Source organism: Nomascus leucogenys, chromosome X (genome assembly GCF_006542625.1).
Source record: "Nomascus leucogenys isolate Asia chromosome X, Asia_NLE_v1, whole genome shotgun sequence".
Taxonomy (NCBI): Eukaryota; Metazoa; Chordata; class Mammalia; order Primates; family Hylobatidae; genus Nomascus; species Nomascus leucogenys.
In genome coordinates this window covers 113,257,761-113,269,159 of record NC_044406.1, presented here as the reverse complement: position 1 = coordinate 113,269,159, position 11,399 = coordinate 113,257,761, and positions in this window count along the sequence as shown.

The following is an 11,399-nucleotide window of genomic DNA, read 5'->3' as shown; positions in this document are numbered from 1 at the left end:
GGAAAGCATGATTGATTTTGAAATGTGATGACATGAGATTTGGGAGGGGCCAGAGGTGCAATGATATGTTTTGGCTATGTTCTTACCCAAATCTCATCTTGAATTCCCATGTGTTGTGGAAGGGAGCTGGTGAGAGGTAATTGAATTATGGGGTTGGGTCTTTCCTGTGCTGTTCTCCTGATAGTGAATAAGCCTCATGGGATCTGATGATTTAAAAAATGGGAGTTTTCCTGCACAAGCTCTCTCTTTGCCTACTGCTGTCCATAGAAGACATGACTTGCTCCTGCTTGCCTTCTGCCATGACTGTGAGGCCTCCCCGGCCACATGAAACTGTAAGTCCATTAAACCCTTTTTCCTGTATAAACTACCCAGTCTCAGGTATGTCTTTATCAGCAGCATGAAAATGGACTAACATAACTAGTTAATTTTAATTTTTAAAAGATTTAAAAATTAGAAGAGTACAATCCCATTTACATGTCACAGTTGATGAATACTACTTCAAACATTTTCTGTTATAAAAACAGTAGAATATTACAGATCAAGTTGAGGATTCCTAGCAGTTCTCTTTGTACTGCCTCTCCTTGACAACCAATGTAATGACTAGGTGTATATTATTTTAAAATATATACATAATATATATATATTTGGATATATATGGATACTCATAGTATATACTTTTCTTTCTTGGGACACTTTTTGGAAATTAACATAAATATATCACTAAATCATATTTTAACTCAATATTGTTTTCAACATTTGTCAATATATATACAGAAACATCTAGCTTTACTCAGTATTATAATTAACTTTTAAGTTGAAATATACATAGAAAAATATGCACAAAATATGTTTGTATGTTCACTTTTGCATGAAAAACAATTGTTTGAATATAAAACAAGTTAATTATTTGCTCCTTCAAGTGTAAATATTTATATTGTTTCTAGGTTTTTGCTTTTACGTTGTTATAACATACTTGCTCATCTATGTCTTCTGGAGTACATGTACATATTTTCCAAGAGTTTATACCTAGTAGAATTGCTGAGTTATGAAACACACTCATCCTTAGGATGCATTCTGTGAACATTTTATGTGCTCTGCCTTGTGGACATGTTCCCACAAAGGAGTTTCATATTGTGCCTGCTCTGTTTACATTCAGATTTTTCTTGTTAAGAATCAAATTTTTTAAAATAAATTTTATTGTTTATTTTAACACAATCGGAAAAAAATGCAAAATATTAAGTGTACAGTTCAGTGAGTTATAATATAATCACATATAGGTATCCACTAATCAAGTCAAAATAACGAACGTTACTGATACCTAACTACTTTCCTTCCCTCTCCTCTCTAAAAAGCAAAGCAAAACAAGACAATACAAAAAATACCCTGAGTTATAATATTATAATATTGTATAATTTTATATAAATGAAATCCTTATGTATGCATTTTATTCTAGCTTGTGTGTTCAGCATTATGGCTATAGTATTTATCCATGTGGTTGCATATAGCAGTTCATGTATTTTCACTGTTGTATTTTACTGTATGAATATGGCATAATTTATTTTTCAGTTAAAGAACAATTGGATTGTTACCCATATGAAAACACACACACAGACACACACAATTTTAGATATTTAGTTTGGAATGGAATTTTGGGTCCCTGGTTCTGTGTATGTTAAATTTTAGTTAGCATAACCAAACAATTTTATATAGTGGTTTTAAGAATTCACTTTTCCATCGCTTCTCGGCCTTTTGGCTAAGATCAAGTGTAAGAATTCACTTTTCCTCCTCTCACTAGCAGTATACGACAGAGGAAGCAACCCCAACTTTAGAGTATTATTGCCTGTTTTAAATTTTAGCCATTTTGATGCACATGTAGTCTGATGTATGTGTAGTTGTGATTTTAATTTTTCATATCCCTGATGAGTAGTAATGTCAATCACATTTTCAAATGCTGATTGATTGGTCATTTGAATATTTCCTTTTCTGAAATGACTGTTCAAGTATCTTGTCCATTTTATTTTATTATCTGCCTTTTCTTATTAACTTATAGAAGTTTTTTTCCAATATACATGCTATATTGACTCCTGCTTTTGAACACACATAAAAATTAATTCCAGCTGGATTGTCATTCTAAATGTAATAGATGAAACATTACATAAGGTAGCATATAAAAATATTTTCATGAACTGGGAATAGGCAACATTCTCTTTCGTGAACTGGGAGCAGGCATGATTCTCTTTCTTTATTATCGCCATAATGGAAAAAAAAATGACAATTAGATTATACTAAATCAGAGCTTTTCATGTAAAAACACCACCAAGGAAAATTCAAGCCACAGAGTGGAAGAAAATATTTGCAACACATGAAATCAAGAATCAAATTTGTAAATGCATTTTTTGGTTTGAGTCCCATGCCTTATGGGTCCTGTGACATCAGACCTCACAACCAAGCACATGTGGGGTTTTGATTTCTGGAAGGAAGATAACTATTTTGCCACCTGAAGGCTAGCCCCAGCTGTTTGTCAAAATGGGGCTGGTAGCCTAAGTATCCTCTGTCAAGAGAGTGACAGATCCTCAGGACCCCAAGCATTATTGTACACCTGATTCAGATCTGAAATTTAGCTTTGGATTTTGTTACTTTTCTCATTTATTTCCTTTGTCATCTCTGGCATCACAATATTTCATTTTCTTTATGTCAAATTCAGTTATATATCCCAAAATTATTTTGTTGTCTTTTATCAAACATTTCTAAGTGTTTTGAGTGGGAGGTGGGCAGGATGAGAGTGTGTCCTGCTGTGTCAGCTCAGTCTACCCTATTGACTAGGAGCAAATCAATGAGTTTTTACAAATTAAATTCTCCTTTCTAATGCAGTGGCACAGGTAGCACTTGGCTTTATTGACACACTGCTAAAGAGGACACAACTTCCTGAAGAAAAAGAGAGGCTAAAGAGGCAATTTTGTGAGTTGAATAAATCATGATGGCTTTTCTGTACCAATTGACAGAGTGGGTGAGCAGGAGGCAAATTGTCAAATACCTGTGTGTATAGTGTACAACAGCTTTAGGACATTGTTTTTCATAAGTGAATTTTCCCCAAAACTTGAATGAACTTATTTAAATACTTTTAAATATTTCTTTTAGTAAATGTAGTTGTATGACTTTTTTTAACCATTTAAAACACAATTTCCTAGGCATGATATAATCTTCATTGCAAACAGCCAAGATTGTGCTTGTAATATAAATCATGACCTCAGAAGCTGTGACAGTGGGCAGAACCATTTTCCCCTAAACTAAATAGCTCATGATAGCTGAGTGTCTTGAATTAGTACATTATGGACAACTCAAATAGTGTTGATACCACTTATTTTGCTGTCAGACAACTCTTTGAACCAGCTACTGAACCTTAAATTACAAATGACGTCGTAAGTCCACTAACTCTATACTATGTTTTTTACAATTATATAGTATGAAGGATTTTTTTTTTTACTTACATGCATATTAGAGTTTCTCAAGTCCATACTCCTTTCCTTCTTTTTTTTTTCATGAGATCATAAAGGCTGTCCAAAATATTTACGTAAAATGTTTTTTTGTTCCATCTTCTACCCTGCTATGTAAGGCCATGGCCTCATTATCCTACTATTTCTTTTACCTTTAATTTTAAGCTTTGCAAAAATTAATGACCTAAGGGGACATTGAATTACAGCAAAATACACTTACTTATGTCTATCGAAATCTCACTAAGACTTCTGTTGGGACTTCTACATGCTTCAAAGCTATTTTCAAACTGCAAAACTCCATGCCCAAGGACTTTCTTCTAAGAGGGTTTCAATACCAAAATAAGAATAAATAAATCTAGTGCATATAAAATTTAATTAATATGTAAGTTTTCTTTAGAGTTTATAGATAAATACTGCTTCTCAATCTGAATAAAATTGCATGAAGACTTGGAACATACATACTTAAAGGAAGGCAAGTTTGAAAATCTGGTTCGGGGATTTATGGTGGATACTTTTGCTCAATACTATGTCATACAACAGTAATAAAAAATAAAAAGGTGTTGTTTCAATAAAATTAAACTACATTTCTCTGATAATTATTATTGAATGAAGGTTATAAAAAATAGAAATTTGTAGGGGAAGCATTTGTTCTTTTTTGTTTTTGTTTTTTTGAAATAGGGTCTCTCTCTGTCACCCAGGCTGGAATGCAGTGGCACAATCATAGCCTCAAACTCCTGAGCTTCAGACATCATCGCCACTCAGCCTCATGAATAGCTGGAACTACAGGTGAGCATCACCATGCCCAACTAAATTTTAACTTTACTTTTTTAGACACAGGGTCTCCCTATGTTGCTCATACCGGCCTTGAACTCTTCACCTCAAGCAATCTTCATGCCTTGGCTCTCAAAGTGCTCGGATGACAAACATGAGCAACCGCAACTGGCCTAGTTTACCTTGCACTATAGTAAAGAGTCTGTTACCCAGACCTAGTAATGAAAGGCTGTCAGAATTTACTTGTTACAAAGTTTGACTTATAATCACTTAGCTCGGAGTTATTTATCAATAGTACAACAGCTAATTAATTCAAAGTGTTTGTTTCTGCATCTTGTTCCTTTTTAAAATGTTAGGTCTGATGGAAATATCACCTAAGCTTTGGTTTCTTTTGATTTCGGCATTGAATTATGGGGGTGGGGGTTAGTGAGAGAACCATTTGATTGAATATTTTATTTCTCTTTTGTTCTTTTCCATTCTAATTTCAGTAACAGAACATGTAGAGGAAAAACTTCTGATACAAAGTGATAACAACATAGATTTGACAATTTAATGTAGAAATTGGTGATCCTTGAGCTTTGCAGAAAAATGTCTTCTTTTTAGTGGATTATTTTGGACTTACATTAGAGATCAGATTTAGATAAGAGTCAATTGGTCATGTTAGAATTGACAGCAGGCCATTAAATTCTTTTGAAAAGTTTAATCTACAAATATATATAGATCTCCTTTGATGAAGACAAAGAAATGAGAAATAAGATAAAAATTAATAATTATGGTGACTATTATTTACGGAGCACTTGAAATGTGCCCAATGTGTCATATTCATTTTTATATGCCATTTTTACACGTGAGAACTGTGACACAGAACACTAAGGTAGCTTGTCAAAGATCACACAGATAAAAGTAGAAAAAATAAATTCAAACTAATTAAGTGTATTAGTCCATTCTCACATTGCTATAAAGAACTACCTGAGACTGGGTGATTTACAAAGAAAAGAGGATTAATTGACTCACAGTTCCACTGGCTGTACAGTAAGCATAGTTTGGGAGGCCTCAGGAAACTTACAATCATGGCAGAAGGTGAAGAGGAAGGAGGCACATCCTACATGGCAAAAGCAAGAGGAAGAGAGAGCAGTAGGAGGTGCTCTACACCTTTAAACAACAAGATCTCATGAGAATTCACTCGCTATCATGGGAATAGCAAGGGGAAAATCCACCCCATGATCTAATCACCTCCCAGCAGGACCCTCCTCCAACATGGGGGCTCACAATTCAACATGAGATTTGGGCAAGGACACAAATCCAAAGGATATCATTAAGCATGACTCCAAAGGCTTTTCTCTTAAATACTGCTCTATAGTGCATTGCACTGAATGACCAATGATTGAAACGTATATTGATAAATCATATTTTAAGGAATATTTTGAAATATATGTCAGAATATTGTTCTTACAAAGAAGAAAAATATGGATTCTTTATATAATACAAGTTGTACTTCAGGTAACAGTATATGTGGTGGCAATTTTTGAATTCCTGTAACTGAAAGACTGAAAATTTGGAATTCCTGGCACTAAAAGACTTGAAAGTGGTGTATCCATCTAGCTGGAAATCATGAAATTATCTATATTACCTCTCATAGCTAGTCATAGCATAGCCATCTGTATTAGTCGGAGTTCTCCAGAGAAATGGAAACAATACTCAGAGATTCAGTTTGAGGATTTCACTTATAGAGGCTGAGAAATCCCACAATCTGCTGTCTGCAATCTGAAAGCAATAGGATACATAGAATCAATGGTATACATATACCTACACACACACACACACGAGGGGAAGTGGCTCAGAGAATTATGAAGGTTGAGAAGTCCCATGCTCTGATGCTGTCTATAAGCTTGAAAAACAGGAAAGCCAATGGTATATTTACAATTCAAGTCAGAAAGTCTGAGAACCAGGATAGCAGATGGTGTAGTTCCAGCCTGAAGGCTGGTAGACTTGAGACCAAGGAAGAGCCAGTGTTTCAGTTCAAGTCCCAAATTAGGAAATAGATTGATGTCTCATCTCAAAGGCATTAGGGCAAGAGAAATCCCTTCTTACTCAAGAGAAGGCCAGCTTTCTTGTTCTATTCAGGCTTTCAACTGATTGGATGTGGTCACTCACATTAGCAAAGGCAATATACTTTACTAATAATGGCAGTGGTGGGCCATCTAGAGTGTCCACTGCCATCACGTTGGCTGCAGCATGGAGGCACAGCCAGGGCTGCACAATCCATGGAGCTGGTGGGAGCCAGGGACAAGTGGGAGCACCACCCCTTCCAAGTTGGGGTGGGAGCTCCCCAGGTGCCACTGCAGCTGCCCAAGCCGCGGCTGAGGACCTGGGTATCTCTGTGCTCTGCGGGCACAGGAAGGCCCCCTCTGCCCTCACAGGCTTGGAAATGCCTGCTCCCACTGCCTGGCTTCTCATTCCTGTCAGCGACTGCTCCAACAGTGAGGAGCTACCCACTCCATGGCCTCCTCTCTGCTGAGAGCTGCAGCGATGTCAGGATGATGAGCTGCAGAAAGGAGCTACCCACTGCGGGTTTTTTCTGAGCTGTTCTATCACTCAATGGAGCTCCTCTTCATCTTGCTTACCCTCCACTTGTCTGTGTACCTCATTCTTCCCAGTTTCAGGACAAGAACTCAGGACCTATAGAATGGCCGGGCTAAAAGAGCTGTAACACAAGCAGGGCTGGAACATGCAACATGCTTGCCATGTTGCGGGTAAACAGAAGAGCTGCGGCCCTTCTGGGACCCCAGACGTGGGAGCTCCCAGAGCCAGGGCTATGAATCCCTCTTTGGGGCCCTGTGGTTCCTGGCATCTCCAAGCTTTGAGCACCACTGCATTCCCCAGTGCCAGCCATGGAAGCTGCTTGCAGTGTGCCCGATCTAGCCACAGCCTCACAGAGACCTGGTGCCCATGCTGGCACCTGGAGCTGCCCACACAGTGGCAGCAGCCAGCATGTCTGACTGCACAGTGACTGGAACCCACACTTGCTCTCACAACCCTCCCTGCTCCATGCCTTAGTTGCCCTTGGCAGGCATGAGATCCAAGCTGGTAGCGTGAGCCAAGTGCAGCCTGCCAGGCCAAGTGGGTGGAATGACACCAGTGGACCCTAAGCAAAACTCAAGCAAAGGCACCACTGGCCACAGAGATTTTTGGCCAGAAAAGCAACACCCCAAAGATCCTGTAACACTAAGTCTACCAATTCAAATGTTAATCTCATTCAGAAACACCCTCAAAGACCCAGAATAATGTTTGACCAAATATCTGACTACCTCAGGGCCCATTCAGGTTGACACATAAACTTAACCATCCTAAGTTGACCACCCCTTGTCAACTATGGACCCCTAAGCATATCCTTAAGCTATACTTAATTTCCAAATAAAAACAATGACAAAGTGATAGTTTCTCCACACATAATTCAACAGAAAATGCACTAACATCTACCCCAGAAGAGAAGGTAAAGTTCTTGAGTGATGTTTACTCTTCTACTTGACATCCCATAAGTTAAATACTATGATGCAAAATGTACAATATTTTAATACTATGATATAAAGTCAGTATATCTCGGGTTACATGATAAGGGAATAGGAGAGGGAAGAAACCAAACAATATTTGGCACCCAACACATATGAACAGATTCATAACAAGGAGAAAATAGGATAATTACAGTCTTTGTTTCTGTAACTGGCCATATCGTCATGGTTGGTGTTTATAATTACCTTTTTCTGCTATCCATTCTGTATTTTCTTTGCCTTTCTTAAGCACTTCAGCTGGTCATGGTTCTTAACCTGATGATGTGATTTGAACCTTCATTTCTGAAGAGTCTGGGCCATTAGTAGTACTGACTGGATTGGGTGGTTGCAGCTTTTATTTACCTTAATCACAGGTCATGGTAAAACTAAGAGACAACCTAAGGATCTCCTGTATTACAGACATACTGTTTCTTTCCTGCATTGTGGAATAATGGTCTGATTTCCCCTTTGGTTGTCAGGCCCAATAACCCTAGCCAGTACAGTAACTCCTTTCCCTTTTGAATCAGAGGCATGAGGAGCCCATGTTGTCCAGGTGACAATTTATACTTCCAGTTCAATGAAATTATTGCTGTGTCTCCTGGTAAACTCATTCCTCCTTTTGGAGCTAAGACCTCTGGGCCAACAGAGTATAAGATCATGGGAATAGGAAACAAAAATTTTCCTAGTGGGTCACTGAGTGTAATAATGTGTGGTGCTTCCTGATTTTTACTCCTTGGTTTTCCTTTTTGATTGATGGACCCATGAATTCTGGCTATGAGAGAAAGGGCACCATACATTAGATACTTATTCAGAACATACACAGCCTCCTGGACAACCTGCTCCAGTCCTGCAAGATGTTGCAGTCTAGCTGGTGCTGTAACTGCATATTCAAAAGGTTATTCTACCGTTCTATCAAACCAGCCCCTTCACGATGGTGAGGAACAATGTAAAACCAGTGAATTCCATGAGCATGGGCCCAAAGCTACACTTCTTTTGCTCAGAGGCAATGTTGTGTGGAATACCATGATAAAAGATAAGATATCTTATCTAAGTCCATGGATGATAATTTTGGCAGAAGCATTCCTTTCAGGGAAGGCGAATCCATATCCAGAGTGTCTCTTCTACCAAGAACAAAACACTGCCACTTCCATGATGGAAGTAGTCTGATGTCATCAACATGCCACCAGGTAGCTGGCTGATATCCCTGGAGTATGGTGTCATAATGAGAAAAAATGTTGGTTTCTTCTAATGGCAAATTAGACACTGAGTAGTAGCAGTAGCCAGGTCAGCCTTGCTGAATGGGAGTCCATGTTTCTAAACTCATATACAGCCTCCATCTCTGCCACCATGGCCACTTTGTTCATGAGCCCATTAGGTGATGACAAGTAAAATTAAATAATATTACGTGGAACAATTCCATTCCTAGTTAACTAACCTAGAAAAATGAAAACATCTCTATACAAAGAAATGTACATGAACGTCAATAGCAACACTATTTACAAGAGTCCCAAAGTTGAGACAATCCAGATGTCCATAAACTGGTGAATGGATAAACAAAATGTGGTATATTTACACAATGAACTATTATTTAGCCAAAAAAAGAAATGAAGTATTCATGCATGCCATTACATGAATAAGCCTCAAAAACATGATAAGAAGCCAGATACAAAAGTTCATGTACTGTATAATTTTTGTTTAAAATGTCCAGAAAATCTATAGAGACAGAAAGTAAATTAGTGTTGCCTGGGGCTGGAGGTGGAATCAGAGATTAATTGCAGTTGGACATGAGGGGTTTTATCAGTGCGATGGAAATGTTCTAAAATTGAATTGAAGTGATAAACGTAAAACTCTGTAAATTTACCAAAACATACCTAGCTTTACTTTTACAACTTGTAAATTTTATGGCGTACAAATTATTTAAATAAATTTATTTAAAGCAATTTTTATTTGTTTCTGGGCCTTTGACACTGATTCTCATTGGACACACTTGATGACAGGGACAGTAAATGTCTTGTCCTTATTGTTATTTCCAGTATCTAGAACAGCATGTGGCACAAAGTACACATACGAAATGTATGCATATATGCGTGTGTATATATATTTGTGTGTATATATCTATATATGATTTTCCTAATTAAACTATTCTTTATATTTTTATTATTATGGCAATGTTTAAGCAGAAAATAGTACAATGAACGCAAACATTATTTAAATTGACCAATTGTAAATATTTTGCTACAGTTGCTTTCTTTCCATCTGTGTTTATGTACCTTATTGAACCATTTGAATATGACCTACCTACGTCTTAATAGTTCTCTGCTAATTACATTCATGTCCTTAAAAGCTTGAGTTTTATTACCTCTTCTAAGAAAATTAACACTAATTCTCTAATATTATCTATTATCCTGTCTATATCTAAATACTCCCCAGTTGGCCTTAAAATTGATCTTATTTTTTTGTAATGAAACAACAAAGAGACCAGGTGTGGTGGCTTACCCCTGTAATCCCAATGTTTTGGGAGGGCAAGGATAGAGGATCACTTGAGATCAGGGGTTTTGAGACCAGCCTGGAATACACAGTGAGACACTGTCTCTACAAAGAAAACAACTAGCTGGGCATGGCAATGTGTGCCTGTAGTTCAAAGTGCTCTGGGGACTGAGGCAGGAGGATGGCTTGAGCTCAGGAGTTTGAGGCTGCAATGAGCCATGAGCATGCCACTCCACTCCAGCCTGGGTGATGCAGACAGACTCTGGCTCTAAAAACAAACAAACAAACAAACTGGAATCCAACCACTGTTCACAGATTGTATTTGGTTGTTATATCTTCTTAATATCATAATCCAAAATAGATTCCCCAGTTTTTTTCATGATATTGGACTTCTTTCATGATTGGTTTTATGATATAGAACCAGAAAACTTGTTCTATACATTGTCTCACATTCTGGATTTGACGTTTTCTATGTGGTACATTTTACTTTCTCCTCTATTCTTTCTATTTCCTGTTAACTAAAAGTTAGATCTAAAGGTTTGATTAAATTAAAGTTAAACATTTTTTATCATGGATACTTTATAAGTGCTGTTGAAAAGCTCAATTAAGTATTTTTAATGAATAAATTTTATCCAAATTTTGAGTGAGAAAATGGAATAAACAAGATAAAAGTATCTCAAGAAAAGATGTTTCTTGCACTATATTTTGTCTTTCACAATTTTGGACAGATAAGACAATACCTGAAACTTTTCAGAAGTTATTGTTTGAAAGGCCTTTTTCCTGAATATGAGCTATGAGCTGGTTTTCTTAAAAAAATTCTATAACAAAGAATTGAAATAATTTTATTATTATTTTAAATTCTGGCCTTGATTTTTAAACAGAAATTCAAGCTTTTCTTTTGCATTTTTTGTGTGCAATAAAAACCCATAGTCATTTTCATTGACAAGAATCAATAACTAGTATAAAAGAGATAATTTATGAACTGTGGTATTTAAATACAGATTTTCTTCCCCCTACCGCAAGCATTTTAGTATATATTTTTGTCCATTTTAATGAAAATACCCCTGAACAGCACTTTCTAATGTCATCAGCTATGCTT